General features: G+C 35.8%; 1 protein-coding gene across 4 annotated transcripts in view; it reads left to right on the top strand.

Moving 5' to 3' along the window:
- The window catches only part of LOC106086286 (uncharacterized), a 245,847-nt gene that overhangs the window by 200,678 nt on the left and 28,291 nt on the right, over window positions 1-16,878 (top strand). The gene's annotated exons all lie outside the window — the stretch shown is intronic.

The raw sequence follows: 16,878 nt of genomic DNA, 5'->3' as shown, positions 1-16,878 counted from the left end.
AACCTGTGGATTTTTATTATCACATAGACGAAAATCGGACAAAAATTATATATAGCTCCGATTTTTGTGGGTTATGGTAAGAGGATCAACACCATTTTATATATTTTAAATTCTGTGCCTGATACAAACTCATACTAAAAATTTCAGGCCGAAATATCAATGTTTACTATTTTGGCACCTCTTCCCATACAAGTTCCACCACTGTGCATGTTCATTTACATATTTGTAATACACTCTCTAATAGCACAACCCTAATCTGTTCTCTATGCCTTTCGTTTAAGTACGACAGTGCAAAAAAGTGGGATTTAACTGGTCAAGGGTCTAAATCAGCGGATATCACATGAGTGTTTTTGTGTTCAAAAATGCCTCTTAATCGCCATAGCCATCATTCCAATCTGTTATTCTGATTAATTATTAAGTTTTGGTATACAAACAAAAAGTGCTGTATTCTCATTACCAGACTAATTTTAACAACATGTTTACATTTCTGGAAAATGTCTGCTGCCATTTTCTACATAACGGACATAAAAATCCAACCAGACAAATTGATTGTTTTGAAGATTTTTTATATAAAAGTTTTTTTTTTTTTAAATAGTTTGTATAGCCAATGTACTTCTTTCATGTGTAATTTTAGAGCTTTATTTCAATAAATATATTTATAATTTTTATTAGAGGCCACCGTAGCTCAGAAGATAGCATGTCCGCTGAATCCTGGTGAGACTATAAGAAAAAATTTTCAGTGATGGTTTTCCCCTCCTAGTGTGGCACATTTATGAGGTACTATGCCATATAAAAAACTTCTCCTCTCGGAGTCGGCTTTAAAAAGGAGGTCCCTTATCATTGAGCTTAAATTTGAATCAGACTGCACTCACTCATATGTGAGAAGTTTCCCCCTGTTCCTCAGTCGAATATTTCGAATATTCCTAGGCAAAATTTTCAATTTGCAATTTTTTATTGTTTTGTTCTTCTTGCACAAAACAGATGGTGGAAGTTCAAGTACATAGGTTTTTCTAATATTTTACTATTGCAAAATAGTTATCACATAGGCACTAATTAATATTTATAGGTTTCCTACCTATATAACAGAAACAATTGAAAAATTAGAACCTGTAATATGCCAATAAGCAGTAAATTTGATTAAAACTATAGCAGATGAGATTCATCCTACATTGTGGGGCAAACTCCAATTCTTAAGCTCATAAAAAACATATGCTATTCTTATATCTAGTAGTTTATTTAACTACCACATTGTGTAGAACAATTCAGTGTTCAAAGAAAGTAAAGCCCATTTTATTAATGGATAAAGTCACAATGAGAACATGAAAGTAGTATGAAAGAAATTCACATTTAATGACACAAAAAGTTTGCGGAACTAATGACGTCTGTGGCTGAGTTTAACTAAACGGCAGAAAAACGCTCACCACCCATCCAGCCCGGCCCAAAGTCAACAATTTAATCTTTTATATCGCAGGCCACAGCAGCCGCAGACGGCACACATGGCATTAAATAAATAATAATAAATTCTTTTATTTCGTTTTTATCTCATACGAGTATCACATTTTTTTAAAAAACTTCCATATCGGTGAGCAGAATGTTATGTAAATTTAATTTTCATTTTTGTTGATATTATAACAATCGTATCTGTTCTGCATATGATTTTGCAAAAATGTAAACGGTTTTTAAAATCAAATCAAAATGCGTGCCTGTATGAGGGTGGAGGTTATTTGCTGTGCGAAAAATTTTAACAACAGCAAACAAGAAAGCAAGTCAGGGCTAATTTGTTGCTCTCATAATTTGTGTGGTGTCTTTTTTAATGTAATTGCTATTTATAAAAAAATTATATCACCGGAAGATAAGGCCTTGACTGTTGCCATGTTTACATTTGATTATACGGGATGCGACATTCGCATATGCAAAACGAAAGAGAAAGAAATTTGTTCTGAGAATGTGGTAGGAAATAATCTTTTTATACACTTTATGAATTTATTGTTAAGACTTTTTGGATCCCGAATAAAAAATAAAGGTTTTCAAAAAAAAAAAAAAACACATTTGCAGTAAATTTTGTCGGACTAGAATTTTTAATACCCACTCATGGATCTTCCATGAATCGTATGTTGGCGCCATATCGATAAATTCGATACTGGAAAATATATTATATAGTATACCTGCAAGAATGTACATTAGAGTGTTCCAACAAAAGGTTTTTTTGTTAACTCATACCCTCTATTTTTTCCTTTTCATCCCAATAAGCAAAAAACGAAATATTGCGGCAATAGGTTAATGAAAACCCGTGCCGACATGACTTCCAAAATTGGATGTACTACTTCTGGGTCCTCGCGTGGAATTAATGACCAAAGTGTATGGCATCTATGGCTAAAATCTGAACCACCGAAAATCTGTGGAGGATTTAAGATGGGTAGCAAAACGGTCTATTCCAAATTTCTTGCAAATCGATGGAAACTATAGTAACTGTGTCATTATAAGTGTACATCCGGCGTTGTTTATATGGGAACTATATCCGAATCTGAACCAATTTTTACCAAAGTTCACGGTGGTCGTTTTTGGGCTGAAAAGGTTATATGTTGAAAATTTTCTGATGATTGAATATCAAATGCGATCTTCTGAATCGCATGGACTGGAAGCAAGTTTACCCACAACGGAAAAACATTATGACACATGTGAATAGCACAGCTCCATAGCAAAGGGTTTTCTTTAAATTTTTAGAATGCACAATGACTCGATAACTCTTACAACCTAGCTTTACAAGAGCCTGATGTGTAAGAACCACTAAGAAAATATTCAATAAGATGTTAGTGCATATTCAGATGCAACACTCCAAGTATAGGAGAATAGGAGAAAAAGAACAAGAAAAATCGTGCTAAATTCGTCCGGGCCGAAGCTTGGGAATGCACCACTATCATTTTAAGTTTATACTAAATAAATTTAGTTGAGGGGCATTATTTTATTCAACATACCAAACTTCTATCAAACCAGCAAAAATTAAAGCTTCTAGGAACCGAACCAGGATAATCGAGAGACCGGTTTATATGGGAGCTATATCAGGTTATATACTGATTTGGACCGCATTTGGCGCAGTTGTTGGAAGTCGTAACAGTATATTTCAGCCAAATCGGGCTAAAGAAGTCAAATCGGGAGATCGGATTATATGGGAGCTATATTAAAATTTTAACCGATATGGCCCATTTGCAATCCCCGACGACCTTAATCAAAATTTAGTATCTGTGCAAAATTTCAAGCGGCTAGCTCTACGCGTTCGACCACTACCGTGCTTTCGAGGGACGGAAATCAAACCGATAAACCGATCTTGGGTCTTGACTTCTTGAGCATCTAGAGGAGGCAATTCTTATCCGATTTGACTGAAATTTTGCAAGTGGTGTTTTTGTATTACTTCCAATAACTGTGCTTAGTATGGCGCGAAGCGGAACATAACCTGATATAGCTGCCATATAAACCAAAATATTTGGTTGATGTCAGCTGCTGCCTTATTATTCTTCAGTCCGATTATGTTTTAGTTCTGTGATAAGGGACCTCCTTTTTTATGTCGATTCTGAAGACATACCGCTTAACAGCACCACTTGGCAAAGAAATTTTAGCATGGTTGGATATCTCACAATGTCATCATTAGTTAGAGGACATCCAACTCTGAAAAAAAATTCACACTGGGATTTGATCCTAGGCGTTTGGCATCATAGGCGGACATGTTTTCCTCTGCACCTAGGTGGACTTTACTGAAATACAAAATCGTTGGCAATATTTATAACCAAAATCGAAAATAAAACCCATAGACTGTATATGGGGCAAGAATGCTATCGTGGTGTATAGCGTGGTGCTCTTGGTTTCAAATCCCAGCGAGAACACCTTAAAACATTTATCTCTTCCTTGGAGGCCACCGTGCCGCAGACGATAGTTTGTCCGCCTATGACGCCAAACGCTTGGATTCAAATCCCGTTATGAACAACAGAAAAATTGTTAGTGGTCGTCATCCCCTTACTTATGATGGCTACTTTTGGGAGGTTACCTGTCATGTTTAAACTTTTCTACCAAGTGGTGTCGCTATGCGGCACGCCATTCGGAATGCGCATAAAAAAGAGGACATTATCATTGAGCTTAAACTTTAATCGTACTGCACTCATTGATATGAGGATAGTATCCCCTGTTCCTTAGTGGAATCTCAATGATATTACAATACTTATCAAATAATCCTTAACTTTTTTTCACTAATTATGAGTTCTGATAGTAAACACTTATTCGTTCAGTGTATTTATATACTCCAACAGTTACACCTTATAATGTTAGCTTATACTTTGTGGTTATGGCAATTATGTTGATTGACTTGCACTTGTAAAAGTTTTAGACTAAGGTATTTATTTGCATACAATAATTCATCCATATTACGTTTATATATTTATAGTATCAACATTATTTAAAATAAAACGTAAACATTTGACATAAACCCTTCATTACGACATGATACCCTATTAAAACCACAAACTTGGATATCACTTTTACCTCAAAACGTCAAACGTGCTATTGAATACATTCCAAGATAGTTAGAATTTTCTTCGAAGAAGCCTCTGGAATAAGTTGAAAGTATTAAAAATCACTCAAAAAGGTAAATTGCATACTAAATGGGATAAAGGGTTTATATAATTCAGTTGTTTACACTGAAAGGGAAAAGTTGTACATAGGAAATAATTCCCTATTTTCGATTTAAAGAAATCTGAATTATTTTCTTGCTTTCTAGTTGAGGCCCATATTGTGTTGCTTCCAGATTTAATTGCTGTCCGTGTTGAGACGTTGCGTTTTTCCATATCTTTCCGACTTTAGCACATGATTCGTAACAAATTGTAACAAACGTGTTCGTTTGTACTCATTTATTTTAATGAGATATCAAATATGTTTCATTAATGAAATTTTTGCTGTCTAAACAAAGTTCAAGTGAAAAACTTTAGATTTTACGAGAGGTCCAGCGACAAGGTTAATCTGTAGAATTTTCATATATTAATGTCTAATAATATACATATACAATGGTAACATGCAAAGCAAAATAGACTAACACCAAAATGGTTGGTTATGACTTTATTTGCTATCAAACTGAAATTTCCGCAACATTTTCTAAAGAAAACAATATAATTTTTAAAAATATATTTCATATATTTGGCGAACATATCAAATTTTGGATTAATAGTTACCATATTAAGAAGAAAACATCTTGGCAAATTAAAAAGTGTCGAATAGGAATGTTTAATATCTTATTTCACTTTGAAGAGGAAATTGTTTTGCGATGAAATAGACTTGTTTCATAGAGTAAAAGTAGACACTATAAAATAAATCTATGTTTTTAAGTTGTATTGTACAATTATCAAAAAAAGTATACAACAAATTTTTGGTATATATATAGGGAGCTTGTCGTAGTATTTTTTTTTTTTTAATTTTTGTCGATATACCGGTTTGCATTTTTCCGCACGAATCCGTATATAAGGGCGATTTTTTTTTTTTTTTTTTAATTTTATCAGCACACATGTATACATATATCTCCACTATAAGATGGAAAGTGTACAAATTTCATCACTCATAGAAAAAGTCTGCTGATAATAGCAAACACTGTCTGCTGACTGATCTTAGTTAATTTAGCTGCTACTTCAGCAATAGTTCCGATGTTATAGCACAATTTTTGCAATTTTAGTTTGAGCATTGCCCAAATTTTGGACATATTTGAGCAATTATACATGTATTTTAATTTTAACGCCAAATTTTTTTTAAAGGTTGCAACATTTTAACTCGTGTACATTTCCATGATTTTATTTGTCGAACACTGAAAGAAAGAATTTAAGTTAATAATCGATTTTTGCTTTGTAAAAGTAGCAGAGCAAAAAGTTTGCTAAAACAACAGTAAAAAATTTGCTAACACAGCAGCCAAATGTTTGATAACACAAGAGTTACGTCTGCTTCCCCATTTTAAGCTGAAAAAAAAACCCTACTGTATTAGTACACCCTTCTGCTGCTTTGAATAAACAATTTTGTTGATTTACTATTCTATTTGTAACATCTCCAAATTCGATTTGTAACATCTCCAGTTTTCGTTAATGATTTTTTAAACAACGTTATTGAAAATGTGGTTCCATTTCAACAAAGAACCAGATGAGCTAGTATGATACAAAACAATTTTTTCAAGTTTCAAATAAGTGCTGATGGCATTTTAAGAAAATATTTTTAAGAGGTTAGCTATGGTCTTTCCGACCAATATAATTATTTAACAAGCAAAAAGGTATTAGATTCGACCGGGCCCATGGATACCCACCACCTTGGATATAAATATTATCCACCTTTCTTCATAACACGGTGAAAAATGCGCCATTTATGAAGCCATAGCTATATCTTAATATTGCCCGATCTCCACCATATTCAGGAAGGCTATGCAAGTGTCTAACATAACTCATTGTACCAAATTCATCGGTTAAAAAATTCACCTTTTATGGGCTAATGAACTTGAAACGGGAGATCGGTTTATATGGCAGCTATATCCAAATATAGACCGATCTTGTTCATATTCGCTGTGAATATCGAAGGGCCAGAACTCTTTGTGCAAATTTTCACCGAAATCGGGTAATAAATTTACCTTATATGGACCTTTAACCTTAAATCGGGAGATCGGTTTACATGAAAGCTTTATCGTATTGAACACGGATGTCGAGAAGCCTAACACACCTCGCTATACTCAATTTTAGCGCAATTGGACAATAAACGCACATATTGTGGACCCAAGACTTTAAATCGATATATCGGTCTATATGGCAACTATATCCAAATCTAGACCGATATGAGCCAAAAGAAACAAGGATGTGGAGGGGCTTAACATAACTTACTGTCCCAAATTTCAGCGAAATCAAATAATAAATGCGCCTGTTATGGTCCCAAGACTTTAAATCGAGAGTTGGGTCTATATGGCATGATGTCAAGAGGCCTAACACAACTCACTGTCCCAAATTTCAGCAAAAACGGATAATAAATGTGGGTTTAATGGTTCTTAGACCTTAAATCGGCAGATCGGTCTATATTGAGGGCTATATCAAGATATAGTCCGAAAACGCCAATCGAACTTACCTGCCTGTGGGCAAAAAAAATCTGTGTAAAGTTTTGAGCTCAATATCGTTATTTTTAATGACTGTAGTGCGATTTCAACAGACAGGCGGAAGGGCATGGCTAGATCAACTTAAAATGTCATGAGATCAAGAATATTATTGCAAACGGAGTGATAAAGTTAGTATATCCCCATTCTTTGGCCGAGGGAATAACAATTTAGCATAAACTTTTCATACTAACATTTCTGCCAATTTTTAAAATCACAGTCAACATGAGGGATACATTGCTCAAATGTAAATATGAAAATAATTAAACTCACTTCATACATAATTTCAATTTTAAATAGTTTTTGAGTTGAATATTTGTTTAAGTAATCATAGTAATTACTTGTCAAAAACTTAATTTGTGGTCAATAGTTCTTTATCCTTATTGTATATGGCGGGTTACAGGGGTCCCGCTTTTTTTGAAGAGTTTTTCCGCCAAATACCGCTTTATTGGCAAATTGGGATGCTTACCTTTGGTATGCTCCATGACAAATATCATTAGAGCAACAGACAAATGCCTGTCAGGTACAAGAAAACACAACAAAAATTTCTAAACCACATACATTGTTTGGTTATATTCACTCGATAAATGAATATTCATCCCAAAGTAGGCATTTAATTGGGTGAAAACAACAACTCCCATTAGCAATTTTTTGTTCTGCTTGTAGCACAATGTGTATAGGCGATAATAACACAAATCCATAATGGAGTTTGAGTTATTGGTAAGAATTCGAGTTTGAATTATGTTACAGCATTAAAATTAATGCTGTTGAGAGGTTAAAAAAAAAACTTAATAAAAAGTTCTTCACAAAAGCAGTCTACTTGTCGAAGATTTCGTTTATGAGAAACGAATTATATTTTTACGTTTATGTGATAAGTTTGGAATGTTCGTGGGCAAATTTGCATTTGTAATCTTTGGAAGGCTAACAATTTCGAAATACTAAATGGTTTCAGACTTTTTCAAAGAAAGCGCATGACATTGTCAATAGTTGCTTTTAGACCACTGTTCGCTGCTAACCGAAGGTAATACCGATCCCCTTCCTACTCTCCTCTCGGTCTTACCTTTATTTTGTCACTATATATTCTTTCGAGTGTTCGTTCTCTCATTTCTCCTTACACCACTGCTGATTCCGCCATGATCAGAGTTGATCACGTTCTTACATTTCAGAAAGTTTCGTGCCTTTGCCTGGTTATTACTGGCTTAATAGCTATATTCGTAAACACGTTCAATATTGTCAGTTTAGTATTGGCACTTCGACTTTTCCATTCTCCACTTAAGTCACAGTCAGGCGGTATTCTCTCATATCATCGCATTTTCTCGAGAAATCTTCCCAATTATTTATTTTCAAAGCAAACAACGATCATGTTTTCAATCCGCCTCAATATACTTGATCTTATTTTATAATTTCTTTTAGTATTATTACCGCTTAAAATAAACTGCCAAGTGATTGTCGTATTGTAGTTTTTCTTTTGGCAAAACAAGACACAAAGGAATATTAAAATAATTTTTCTTGAACATTTTCATTTGCTCATAATTTCTAGTGTCCCCAAACGAGGCCATTTATTTTTGGCTATCAACAACTCTCACTTGAGTGCATTAGGCAGAAAATCGCCAAATTCTATTTACTAATGATAATTTCTATAAATATAATTCAGTTTTGTTGAATTTTTTACCGAAAACAAACGCAAACAAATAGAAACAAAGTGTTGTTGCAAACACTACCCATTGAGAGGTCTTCATAAAATAAACAACCAAAGAAGTGAATTTTCAAGCAAATATTATTTTTTTTTTTTTTTTTTTTTTTTGGGAAAATGGGCACACAACTCAATTAACCCCATGATGAAGAGCAACTGCAAAATCTCAGATTAAAAATGAGAATGAAAGTGTTACTGATGTATTTTCATTTGCAAAACCTAAATGAGTATGAAAGTGCTACTGATGGACTTTCATGTGTAGGTGCTCCAATGTTTGTATGTTCTCATCTGCTGTAACAATTGAGGAATGAGAACCAGGTCAAAATTGGTGGCAAAACAAAACTGTAATCAAAACAAAAGACCCTAAAATGGGGAAATAGTAGAAAAGAGGTCATTTCAGATCCCACAGTATATTTGCCAGCTATAAATGCTATTTTAACAGACATTGTAAACGAACTTAACTTCCTTCCAACTTGGCAGAAATACCCTGAAATGAGTATGCCTCCACAGTGTGAGATTTAAAAAAAAAATTAAGCATTTGGGTAAACTTCTTTACGTTTGTCTCTATGGATGTTGATATTTGTTACCCTTCACCATAGGTTGGGGGTATACTCATTTTGTCATTCTATTTTCAACTCCTCGAAATATTCGTCTAAGGCCCCCTAAAATATATATATTCTTGCTCGTCATGAATTTTGAAGTCGATGTAGCCATGTCCGACGGTCCGTCTGTCTGTCGAAAGCACGCTTACTTTCAAAGGAGAAAAGCTGCTTGAAATTTTATAAATGGGTCATATCGGCCCATATTTTGCCATACAAACCGATCTTGGATCTTGACTTCTTGAGCCACTAGAGAGCACAATTCTTTTTCGATTTGGCAGAAATTTTGCATGAGATGTTTTATTATGATTTCCATCAACTGTGCTGTCCATAACCTGATATAGCTGCCATATAAACCGATCTTGAATGTTGATTTCTTGAGCCTCTAGAGGGCGCAATTTGTATCCGATTTAGCTGAAATTTAGCATGACGTGTCTTGTTATGACTTTCAACGACTGTGCCGGATAAGAAATAAGGACGCATTTCTTATCCGAATTAGCTCAAATTTTACACAATGACTTCTACTATTGTCTCCAACATTCAATTCAATCCGATTCGGACCGATAATTTGATATAGCTCCAATAGCATAGCAATTCTTTTCTCTTATCTTTTGTTTGCCTAAAAATAAATGCGATCCATGGTGGAGGGTATATAAGATGCGGCCCGGCCGAACTAAGCACGCTTTTACTTGTTTCAGATAAATTATGTCAACGAGAATATTAATATCGCCGTTCTCCAATGTTTTGCTTGTTTGTTGCAAGCTAAACGGAGTTGCCAATCCACTTTTTTAATTATTGTAAAAAAATACAAAGAAAATCTATTTTAAGGCTTCAACAATAAAATTGTTTATAGTTTGTTTGATTTTTTGTTGGATTTCTTTTTACAACTAAAACCAAACGGCTTTGATTCTGCTTCAATTTAGAATAAAAAGCAAAATAAAAACCCTTTTTAAAAAATGAAGGCAAACTGTGATGTGCATTGGGCAGGCTACAGAGTTCGCGACTTCTAAGCTGACCAATGTTCATAATCAGTCCGCTAAACCCCAAAAAGATTACATGCTTCGACCTATTCACTTATTAGTGAGATATGCAATGGTAGAAGCATTCGTCTGAAAGAGGCATGCCTCTACCATTCCTGAAAGTAAAATAGGGATAGTGAAGCAATATTTTACTTCTTTAAACATTAGAAGTAATTTGGGGAATCAATTAATTTGGCATTATACCAGAAGCGGATCTATGCGCACCATTTTCAGCATTGATTGATTCCGAACTTTACTTTACTTATAGTAGTTCCGACTACATAATGGTTAATACGGGAGTAGAAAGTCAAAGCAAAGTTCCATTCATAAACTCTCATGAAATTCGAAATAATGTCGGAAGCTAGGCTTATATAGGACCAATATCATGTTTTGGATCGCATAGGATGTTGAAAATTAAATATCAAAACGATCAAGTATATCATATATCGGTTTGATAAGCTACACTCCAAAAAACTTGTTATTTTAAAGAGCAACAATGTTTGCTGAAACAACATAAAGCCTGCTGAATCGGATAGCAGCAAAATTGTGCTAAATAAATAAGACATCAAACATTTTCTGCTGTTTTCAGATTGTAAAAAGTTGAATGTTGCGTCTTGTTTTTGTAACCAAAACCTTAGGATGGGGGTATACTAATCTAGCCATTCCGTTTGTAACACCTCGAAATGTTCGTCTAAGACCCCATAAAGTATATTCATTCTTGATCGTTTCGTCGTTCTGAATCGAACTAGCCATGTCCGTCCATCCGTCTGTCGAAATCACGATAGAGGTGGAACGCGTAAAGCTAGCCGCTTGCAGTTTTACATAGATACTTAATATCGATGTGGGTCGTTGGGTATTGCAAATGGGCCATATCGGTTCAGAATAACATATAGCTCCCATATAAACGATCTCCCGATTTGACTTCTTGAGCCCGATTTGGTTGAAATTGAACCCTTGTACCCTTACAAGCCGCAATTTTTGTCCGATTTGACTGACATTTTGGGGATAGTGTTCTATTATGACTTCCAACAACTGTGCCAAGTACGGTCCAAATCGGTCTATAACCTGATATAGTATATGGGAGCTATATCAGGTTATAGACCGATCTCCCGATTTGACTTCTTGAGTTCTTACAAGCCGCAATTTTTGTCCGATTTGGCTGAAATTCTGCACGTGGTGTTCTTTTATTACTTCCAATAACTATGCCAAGTACGGTCCAACTCGGTCTATAACCTGATAGAGCTTCCATATAAACCGATCTCCCGATTTGACTTATTGAGTTCTTACAAGCCGCAATTTTTGTCCGAATTGGCTGAAATTCTGCACGTGGTGTTCTTTTATTACTTCCAATAACTGTGCCAAGTACGGTCCAACTCGGTCTATAACCTGATATAGCTCCCATATAAACCGATCTCCCGTTTTGGCTTCTTGAGCCCCTGAAAGCCGCAATTTTTGTCCGATTTGGCTGAAGTTTTGCATATGGTGTACCGTTATGACTTCCAATAAATGTACCAAGTACGGCCAAAATCAGTCTATAACCTGATATAGCTCCCATGTAAACCAATCTCTCGATCATCCTTGTTCGGTTCCTAGAAGCTTTAAATTTTGCTGGTTTGACAGAAGTGTGGAATATATAAAATTATGCCCTACAATAAATTTATTTTGTATACATTTATAGCAGAATCCATGGTAATGGGTTTCCAAGATTCGGTCCGGCCGAACTTAGCACGCTTTTACTTGTTTATTATTACAAGTATATACCTTACCATCGTGGCGCAGTGGTGGCGTGAACATCAGAAAATTTTTCAGCGGTGGTTATCCCCATACTAATGCTGGCTACATTTGTGAGGTACCCTGCCATGTTAAAACTTCTCTACCAAGTGGTGTCGCTATGTGGCACGCCGTTCGGACTCGCCATAAAACGGAAGCCCCTTATCATTGAGCTTAAACTTTAAGCGGACTGCACTCATTGATATGAGAGAAGTATACTCTGCTCCTTAGTGGAATGTTATGGGAAGTTTAGTAGTATATAGCTTACATTTTGTTTCAATTTCATCATTTTTAACAATTTCAAATGACAGCAGCCAAAATATCTAATAAAATTATATTTGTGCTATTAAACAAAAAAGTTCACCTTAAATGACTAAAAATGTTTACTAACAAATAGGAAATGCTTAAGTTATTGTTTTGAAGTTCATAAATTTGAGAAAGTGGCCTTCAATAGAGAAAAAATGTTTGCTTAAAATCAGCAGACCATGCTTGCTGATAGCAGCAAACTTATTTCTATGCATGTATACATAAATATATCTCCTAAGCATACACCTTGAATTGATGAAATAGTAAAAAAGCAAACAGACCACATTATGAGTGCCACCAGTCTTCGAACACAGATTTCTAAAGAGTTTGGCATCCCTGACTCAATATAATTATGGGAACTTCACACAAAAGCGACAAAATTCTCTTCGAAATGAATTCAGTGCCACAAGCTCTGTTTCTCGGACTGTAAAGTAAAATGCCGGCAACTATTTAGTGTATTTCTCTTTTCTTTCATTTTCACTAACCGAGACACACAAAAGTAATGGATAACATTGTGGAAGAATATCGCATGCGAGAGATCATTTAATGCTATAAAATTTGGCGTGTAACTTTTGAAATGCTTTGTTTAGCTCATTTGTGAGTGTAGATTTATCTTTACGGCTGCAGGTTATGTTTTCTGGGCCTTTTTTTAACCCGTTTTTGATACCAATTAAACTTTCGTTTTCTAGTTAAGTTTAGGCTAGGCAAATTTATTTGCATCATACAAATGCTACAATACAAACAACAATTAGAGGATTGTGGAGATTTGAGGAACTTCCATAGTAAACCTCCATTAATGCTCCACTATTCTAAGATTGCTAGTGTGCAGTGAAAACTTCAGTGCCGCCTTACCTAAGACTGGAAGCCAAAAACCTTATCGCCGCTACTCATACAAAGAAACAACATTTAGACATTTCTTGTAAAAAATATGTCATTTTGTTTTCAGTTGCCTTTGGCATTGTTTATCAACTTCAGGTGTTTTTCTCATCGGCTGTCAGTTAGCAATACTGATGATAATGACGACTACGACGACGACAAAGAGTTACCTGCAACTTTAACAATAGGATCAACATTGTCATCGGTATCAGCATCAGTTTTTATACAGTTTAGCACATAAATTTGCATATTTTGTTGTTGTTGCAAACTTTGAAGCCAACTCCGTAAAAGATTTATTGACATTTTTACCAAGCTTCATTTCGAGCATTTCAGAAAAATGTTTTTGATTTTTAACTATTTACAAAGAAGCTGTTTTTGTCGATCGTGATACAAACCATTTTTTATTGGTGCGACTATTTTGTCATTGTCGGAATACCAAATGAAGGTGGAGATGTGGCATAGTGAAGGATCCATGGCGAGGTATTTTTAATATGAGTAAAGCGTTTTTACATACTTTCAACGAAAAAAATACAAATGTAGCCGTTGATTTCACCTAACAAAATCTGCTGTTTTAACTAAAAAATCTGCTAAAATGTTGAGCGCATATTTTTGCTGGACTGAAAAGCATCATTTGCTATAATAGCAAAAAAATTTTTTTGCTATTATGCCATAATATATCGTTTGTGCTTTCAACAAATAAAATTTTGATTTTAAAGAAGTAGTGTTATTTAAATATTTTCAGTGTTTAAAAATTCAACCATAGAAAGGTAAAAATACAAATTTGACCATGAACATACACTAGGCGTGAATCAGATACAAGTTACCCACAGTGGCTCCTTTCTGTTTGGAAGGAAAGAAACATCCATCTACTGAAAGCGCAATATACTTGGGTGTTTTGCTGGACGTTAAATACAACTTTAAATCAAACATTTTGGAAAGGGCCAGTAGAGCACCTGCAAGAGAGACATTGCCAAAGTTGGTGGTTTAAGCTATGTATTCGGCATTGGGTATATACTGTAGTTGCAAATTTCATTAAGGAACGGGAGAAAACTTTTTATATATCAATGAGTACTGTTCGTTTCGAGTTAAAGCTCAATGATAAGGGATGTCTTCTTTATAGCCGAGTCCAAACAGCCTCTTTAGGCGGAAGTAGGGATCATAAGTGAAATTGAAAATTCAACTTTTCGACTTTTCTTGACTTCAAAGTCGATTATTCGACTTTTTTAAACAGTAAAAATCGGTTATTCGACAGTAAAAGGCGGGTTTTCGACTTTTTTTAAACAGTAAAAAAAAACTTCGACTTTTTACACAAAAAGTCGATTAATCGATTAGTCGATAGTACTTCACAACAGCATTAGGAGGCAATAACCACCATTGATATTTTTATACCCACCACATTGGATGGGGGTATACTAATCTAATCATTCCGTATGTAACATCTCGAAATATTGATCTAGGAACCCATAAAGTATATTTATTCTGGATCGTCCCAAAGTCCTGAGTCGATCTAGCCATGTCCGTCCGTCCGTCTGTCAAAATCATGATGGTTTTTGAACGCGTAAAGCTAGCCGCTTGAAATGTTGCACAGATACTTAATATTGCTGTAGGTCATTGGGGATTGCAAATGGGCCATATCGGTTTAGACTTGGATATAGCTCCCATATAAACCGATCTCCCGATTTGACTTCTTGAGCCCATTTTGCACATAGTGTTCTGTTATGACTTCTAATAACTGTGCCAGGAACGGTTGAATTCGGTCAAGAACCTGATGTAGCTCCCATATAAACCGATCTCCCGATTTGACTTCTTGAGTCACTGGAAGCCTCGATTTAGCTAAGACTTTGCACATAGTGCCCAGTACGGTTCAAATCAGTCTATAACCTGATATAGCTCCCATATAGACCTATTTACCAGTTAAACTTCTTGAGCCCCTGAAAGCCGCAATTTTTGTCCGATATGGCTGAAATTCTGCATGTGATGCTCTGTTATGACTTTCAACAACTGTACCAAGTACGGTAAAAATCGGTCAATAACCTGGTATAGTTCCCATATAAACTGATCTCCGGATTAGACTTCTTGAGCCTCTGGAAACCAAAATTTTTCTCCCATTCTGTTAGTATGGGCCAAATCGTCCTTTAACCAGATATAGCTCCCATATTTTAGCAGAATCCATGGTGGTAGGTTTCCAAGATTCGTCCCGGCCGAACTTAGCATGGTTTTGCTTGTTCTCTGATGTTTTCGCCAGGATTCGAACTTGGACGTTCAGCGCCACAGGCAGACATGCTAACCTCTACACTGCGGTGGCCTCCAGTTGTCAGACTTAAACGGCGCTTCAGAAGTCCGACCACTGTTCAACACACAGGCGATTGTGCATCACAGTCTCAACGAGGACGACATTATATGATGCACTGAATTTAATGCTACATTGTGGCTAGACAAATGTAGGCATTGTGGCTAGACAAATTTCTGCGACCACTGCTGAGAGACCATTGGCATAAAAATCTTTTCAGACAGCCAAGCAGCCATTGAATCTCCGAGAAACATATTTCTGAAATCAAAAACTGCTCTCGACCAACGCAGAACACTCAACGAGATGACCGAACCGTTTAGAATTCAGTTTTTCAGAGTGAGAGATATCCCAAGTTATTTTAGAGAAGACAAGCTCGCCTTATACATTCCAGTTAAATTGGAATCTGTGGGAAAGCCTCTAGTAACATGTAACCTAAATTTTCAGGATCACGCCTGAAGGGCAATGAATGACAGATGGTCACAAGTGGGGGTTGTGAACACTCCAGAATTATGTAAGTCAATCTAGACTTGAAGAGGTCTACCGCTTTACACGCACTGGCAAGAACAATCGTCTAAGTTATTGTATCCGTCATGACAGGGAACTGTCCGATCGGTAAACTTGCCGACGGACTGAAGGCGGCAATTAACGACTTTTGTAAAAGCTGTGAGGACGTCGCGAAAGAAAAGGCTATAGAACAAATGCAGTGTGTATCCCGCACTGGCAGTAGGAAGGAGTTCCACTTTTAAAGCGATCTGTATGGTTCAACGGTAGGAACCAGAAGGCATTTTGCTTCTCCTGTTCCTGCGGTATCATAATGGACGGAAACTACTAAGTGAGTCTGATGGCAGACTGCCACATAAACCTAACCTTACCGCCATTAAGGAACAGGAATCATTGATAAGGGACCTCGTTTTTATTGCCGAGTCCGAACAGTTTTCCGCAGAGCGACGCCACTTTAGTAGAGAAGTGCACATGGCTGATTACCTAATGTAAATACCTCATTAGTGTTGCCAGCACTAGGAGGGGATTACCACTGCTGAAAACTGTTTTCTGATGTTCTCGCCGCATAAAGATTGTTGAATCTTCAGCAGCCTTAGCCTGAATAGGTTTAAAACCTAATATAGCCCCCACAAAAACCGATCTCTCGTATGCACTTCTCGAGCCCCTAGATGACG

Source organism: Stomoxys calcitrans, chromosome 4, assembly GCF_963082655.1.
Source record: "Stomoxys calcitrans chromosome 4, idStoCalc2.1, whole genome shotgun sequence".
Classification (NCBI taxonomy): domain Eukaryota; kingdom Metazoa; phylum Arthropoda; class Insecta; order Diptera; family Muscidae; genus Stomoxys; species Stomoxys calcitrans.
Note: the sequence above shows the minus strand (reverse complement) of the source record. Positions and strands in the feature narration are given on the sequence as shown.